The sequence below is a fragment of the Loxodonta africana genome, chromosome X, assembly GCF_030014295.1.
Source record: "Loxodonta africana isolate mLoxAfr1 chromosome X, mLoxAfr1.hap2, whole genome shotgun sequence".
Lineage (NCBI taxonomy): Eukaryota > Metazoa > Chordata > Mammalia > Proboscidea > Elephantidae > Loxodonta > Loxodonta africana.
Window position 1 is genome coordinate 49999781 of NC_087369.1, and position 6042 is coordinate 50005822.

The 6042-nt window shown below is 43.5% G+C and overlaps 1 pseudogene; it reads right to left on the bottom strand.

The window, feature by feature from the left end:
* Positions 1–863: 863 nt before the first annotated feature.
* On the bottom strand, positions 864–1731 carry LOC100662318 (spermidine synthase-like; annotated as a pseudogene).
* Positions 1732–6042: the final 4311 nt, after the last annotated feature.

Here is a 6042-nt window from a genome sequence, read left to right on the forward strand (position 1 = left end):
AGAAGGCAGAAAGGGATAGGAGCTGGTTGAATGGACGTGGGAAACCCAGGGTGGAAAGGGGGTGTGTGCTGTCACATCATAGGGATTGCAACTAGGGTCACATAACAACATGTGTATGAATTTTTGTATGCAAAATTAACTTGAGCTGTAAACTTTCACCTAAAGCACACACACACACAAATAGATTAATGAAGCTTACTCCATTGTATGTTTCTCCCATGGACGACTTCCCTTTGCTCTCTATTCCTGTTAACTAGCTGTGGTGGAGTAGACTCTGACTCATAGAACTCTGTGCTCCACAGCATTTTCTGTGGCTGACTTTTCAGAAGTAGATTGCCAGGTCTTTCTTAGGAGTTAGCTCTGGGTGAAGTTGAACCTCCAACCTTTTGGTTATCAGTCCAGAGTGTCAGCCATTTGCACTACCCAGGGCTCCTTAGATATGAACAAAGTCTTGGAGCAAAATAGAATAGAGTTTACAAAAATAGTCTCTGAAATCACACGCATTGCCTGGGCTGGTATCCTGGGCTCGTATTTCTTTCTTTCTTTCCTTTTTTTTTTTTTTTTTTTTGCTATAAATACATGTGTTTGGTAAGCAAGGGGCGACAGAAAGCAGAGAAGGTGCTGTACACAGCTGGTACAGGCCTGGAGGCTGGACACCACATGGAGAGAAAGGAGAGAAAGACAGTCAGCCCAGCAGGGCAGGCCGGGCAATATTCTGGGGCTGGTAACACCTGATTGGTGGGTGAGAGCCCACAGAGGGTGTTGTGTGGGTCTGGGGGCGGGGAGGGGGGAAGTGAGGGCGAGAACCCTGGGGCTCCCTGGTCTGAGGTTTCTGGGTGGTGGCAGTGGCTGCAGTTCCGGGCTCAGCTCACGTCATTCAGGGCCTTGCGGGGTAACTCTGGCAGCACAAAGGCTGGCCGGTGCACATCTGAGTTGTAGTATTTCAGCTGCCTCTGCTCCACCTGTGTCTGTGTCAGCTGCTGCACCGGCTCCCGGAAGTTGGTGCTCCGATTCTTGCTGCACCGCATAAAGCCAATCTGGCCGCTGGGGTAGGGGGAGATGGTGCAGTAGGCTTAGGCCACTGCTGGGAAGAGTGATTTACAGAACTGCCACATCTTTTTAATGAGGTCCAGGTGCAGCCACTGGCACTCACCCTGACAGCAGAGAATGCGGTGGTAATAGGTTTCCTTGAAGAGGCTTTTGGCGGGGCCCATTGGGTCTGAGGAGTCGTCGAAGGGCATCCTGGTTCCGTTTCATGAACTCAAAACCATCACCCACATGGAGGGTTAGCTTTGAGCTGGAATAGCCAACAACCATGCCCAGCATGGACTTCTTAGGCACTTGGATGACATCATCAATCTCGCACTGGACTACAACCTCCACTGAGGGGTGCTTCACGACTTCCCGCAGGACGCCGCCATCCCCTCCCCCGATGATCAGCACCTTGCGCGGGTTGGGGTGGCTGCAGAGGGACAGGTTGGCAATCATATCCTTGTAGGAGAACTCGTCCCTCTCGGTGTAATGGATGACGCCATCCAACACCAGCACATTGCCTTACGTCTTACTGCAGAAGACAAGAATGTCCTGGTACTGCGAGCGCTGATGGTGCAGCAGCTGCTCCACTTGCAGCGACAAGGTCTGGCCAGGCCACAAGCTGCAGGTCTTGCGGAACCATCCCTAGCGGATGGCGGCGAGGCCAATGACCACAGAGCCGTTAGGTAGAGGATCCATGGTGGGTGAAAAGGCGGCGCGGGGCGCGGGCCCGGGACTGCACTTCTTAACCACGTGAACTTGGTCAAGTTACTTCTCTTTTCTGTCCCTGCATTTCCTGATAATCACAGCACCTGCCCCCACGGGATTGTTCTTTGATGATTAAATGAGTTATTATGTGTGAAGCACTTACATAGTACTATGTGCCAGGCATTGTTCTAAGAGCTAGCTATTAAAAGTTTCATTTCAGGTGTGATTTGCAATATTTGGGAAAGGGTCATGAGTTCACTTTTGGGAAAGCAACACTTCCTTAGGTAAGCATATTGGCAGCAGGAATTAGTGAGACCCGCAATGGGAAAGCAAATATTAGAGGTAAATGTTGGTGATACTAAGTTTACCTTCTCCTTCCCAGGTAGAGATTCTCCCTCCATTGCTTACTTTGGAAGTACAGGGCTTTAATTATATTGGGGAGACTTTTGATTTCTTTATAAGATGTTAATTTAGGAAATATGCATTGAGTATGTGTTATGTGCTGGATAGTATGCCAGGTGCTAGAGACACATGCAATATCCTAACTGTGTAACTTAACAATATTGCAAGCTTCTGCATGACAGAAACTGTTTTATGTTTTTTTTTGTATTCTACACAGTACTCAAAAAACACGAATAACAAATATTTTGAAAGTTTAACGTATCATTTTAATAGAAAATGATGAATATATGAGCATTGTTTATGTGCATTAATTATGTATACTGAAATTCTAGAAATACATGTACCTGTGACTCATTTAAAGAAATATGATGTCTGAATAAATTCATTTCTTCAAAGATGTGAAGTATCTGTTTAGCTGATAAATGTCAGGCTGTGCTAGAGTTCACTGTTTTGGTATGCCCCCCTCCCCACTGTGCCCTCCACACCGACACCCACATGCAGGCTTAGATCAATTCTAACTTAAGTCACAAATTAGGGAAGTTACCCTAGTTCCACATCAAAAGGAGTTCACCATCAGGCAAAATTCAAAGACCATGGATTCCTGCCGAGTTTCCTCCGTTCATGAGCTTTAATTGTCTGCCCTGTTTCCCAGTTTAGAGGATGGGGTTTCTTTAATGGTTTTGCTCCAGCAATCTCTTTAGGTCCTCAATATTCTTTTGAGGTCAAGACTCTCCCTTAAAAGGGCAGTTGCCCTTTTCTAGGCAGGGGGACCTCAAGCCTTAACATAGAAGCCTCTGGCTCCCAATTTATAATGACTAGAGCTCTCTGTTACTATCTGTGAATTTACCACTCTACCTTACCTTACAAGGACTGCCAAAACTCCTTAACATGCTCCTGTCTCTGCTTGTTGGCTCACTCACTCTCACCACAGCATTCCACTCTGGCTCCAACACTTTATAGCCATGATTGTCAACCATGTGCTGAAACAGAGATCACCATTGCCCTTGGAAACCATACCTGCCACCAGGTTTGAGCCTCTTCTGTGAATTCCAGTTACCATTTTGATGAGTAACCCACAGTGCCCCTGGTGAATACCAACATATGTCCACATATATAATTGTTCCTTTGTAAATGGCTGTCATTGCACTTTGCCAGAATTCTTATTTTCTTAGGCAAAAACAAAACAAAGCAAACCTTTGTCAATGAGAGATGAGAAATGGTTGATAATCACACAAGCCTTTCCATCTGCTGGGAGCATCAATTCCGAAGCATGTTCCATACAGTTTCTCAAGATATCAGGTGGGATTGAAGCTCCAGTAGCCACAAAAGTAATTCCCTCAATAATCAACTTTTATCTTGTGCTTCCAGAGGTTGACTCTCAAATAAACTACTCGCACTCAAGTCCTTGTATTAGAGTGTTTAAAAGAACTCAAACTAAGACACCTCTCATATTGTGTCAAATCAGAGCTATCTTTCTTCCTTTCAGTTAAGATGATATGTCTGAAGAGACCTTTCTAAAAAAAAAAAAAATTTTTTTTTCTAAGGACAAAGTTATTTTGGCATAACATAAACAAATCCTCTTCCTGGTGACAGGTAACACTCAAATTTCAATAGACACTGAACCAGCCAAGTTCTTCATTGCAAATAATAAAAATGGACTTCTTTTAAAATCTTTAGCAGAAAATGAATCCGTTGAAAGAATATCAGGAGATTACTTAATTTACAAGAAGTTTGGAGAATTGGGCTCAGCCAATACAAAGGAAATCCAAATCCAATCACAGAAATGGTCTACTTAGATTTTCACTATCTGTGCCATCAGGACTGGACCTGTGTCACCATACTGGTAGAATGTCAGAGGTCAGATTTATCAGAAGCATTCACTGAGAGGGAGACTGGGGTGCAAGATGTTTCTTAGCCAACAAAATCTGTCAAGGGAAAGGAAAGGAAGCAGGATTGAGCAGAGGGAGAATTGTGATGCAGGCACAATAAAGCCTCTACTAACCTGGCAAGGAACTCAGGAGCAAGTTATGCCCATAAGATTGTCCTACACTGGGCTGAAATGGTAGTTCTTTATATCATCACCCAGTTTAGTTGCTAGATGGAGATTACCCAAGAAAGGATGTGACCTTAGCCAAGGCGGCTGTCTGCAACTGTACCAGTCCCTGAAGGTGCTGACAGCTGGAGGCTATCTGCTTCCCACACTCTGCAGCTGGACAGCAAGTTCCTCCTTGAGGGGCATCTGAGTGGTGCATCTTGAATCTACCACATGGGCCCCCATTCTGCTACCGTCTCCAAAGAAATCTCTAAATGGCCTTCACCTGTCTCTCACCCTTTAAAGTTCAAAGTCTTAGGAGGGAGCCATTGAATGGTCATGCTTGTGTCCAGGACCGACAGCATATCTTCCAGGGAGCAGGAATAGGAATCCCTGTCCCTTTCTGGGTTTCTATAGTAGGATCAGGGGGACCTATTATTGCCCATCTGTCTTTGGATTCATCCTAAAAAGGAAGGGATTTCAGAACCTGGATCACCTAAATTACAATGGTCCACTATAGTCCCCACTTTGGGGTGTCCAATATACTTATACACATTTTTGGGTTTTTTCCTGAATTCTCCTCTCCCTCCCTCTACTCTTTCCTTCCTTAAAAAAAAAAAAACCCGTTGTCATCGAATTGATTCCGACTGGTAGCGACCCTATAAGACAGAGTAGAACTGCCCCATAGAGTTTCCAAGGAGCGCCTGGTGGATTCAAACCGCCAACCTTTTGGTTAGCAGCCGTAGCACTTAACCACTATGCCACCAGGGTTTCTTTCCTTCCTTTACCGTGTCTTTATTATCAAGGAAAAAATTATCCTCACTAGCATAATACCTCCTTCTCTTTCCCAGCTGAAAATGTATTAACTTCAGTTACTACATCCAACTCCTCACCCAGACCTCTGGTGATCAGCACTCCTCCATTATTAGATTTGTCACTATCTTTTTTTTATTTTGGTATCTTCAACTATAGACTAAATTCTAACCACCAACAAACACTCTATAATATAGCAGAGAGAAGGGAAGTACATAAAGGATAGTTTAGTTAAAATATATAAATTTGCATATCACACAAGGAAAGAGAGATGAGTAGATGCTACTGTCCTTATTAATGAAAGTAGTATTGAGGTTATTATTGGTACTTATGACTTATTTCCTCAACTATTTCGTGTTTCCTTCATCTTCAGCCACTCTGGCTAGTTCTTTCCCAATGGGATATCTTATTTGAGCCCATGACTTCAACTAGTACTAAGTGTCAATACTGCTAAATCTCTATCTCCAACCTAAGCCTCTCTTTTTCCTTGGCCCTGCATTTACATTTCCTTACTAGAGAACTCTACTAGATGCCTAAAACTCAACTCATCCAAAACTGGCCATCCTCTCTCCAAGCAAAAACCAAAAAATGTTCAATACAAGCATTAACAGGATACAAACCACAACCAACAACACACAAGCTCCAGAGGATAAGCTAGATAACTGGAATCTTCTAAAAATTAAACATTTACGCTCATGAAAAGACTTTACAAAAAGAGTAAAAAGAGAACCTACAGACTGGGAAAAAAAAATTGGCTATTACAAATCAGACAAAAGTCTAATCTCTAAGATCTACAAGAAAATCAAACACCTGTACAACAACAAAAAATAATAATCCTATTAAAAATGGGCAAAGGAAATGAACAGACATTTCACCAAAGAAGACATTCAAGCAGCCAACAGACATATGAGGAAATGCTCACGATCTCTAGCCATTAGAGAAATGCAAAACAAAACCACAATGAGATACCACCTCACCCAGGCATTACTGGCACCAATCAGTAAAACTGGAAATAACAAATGTTGGAGAGGCTTTGGGGCAATCGGATTGTTACG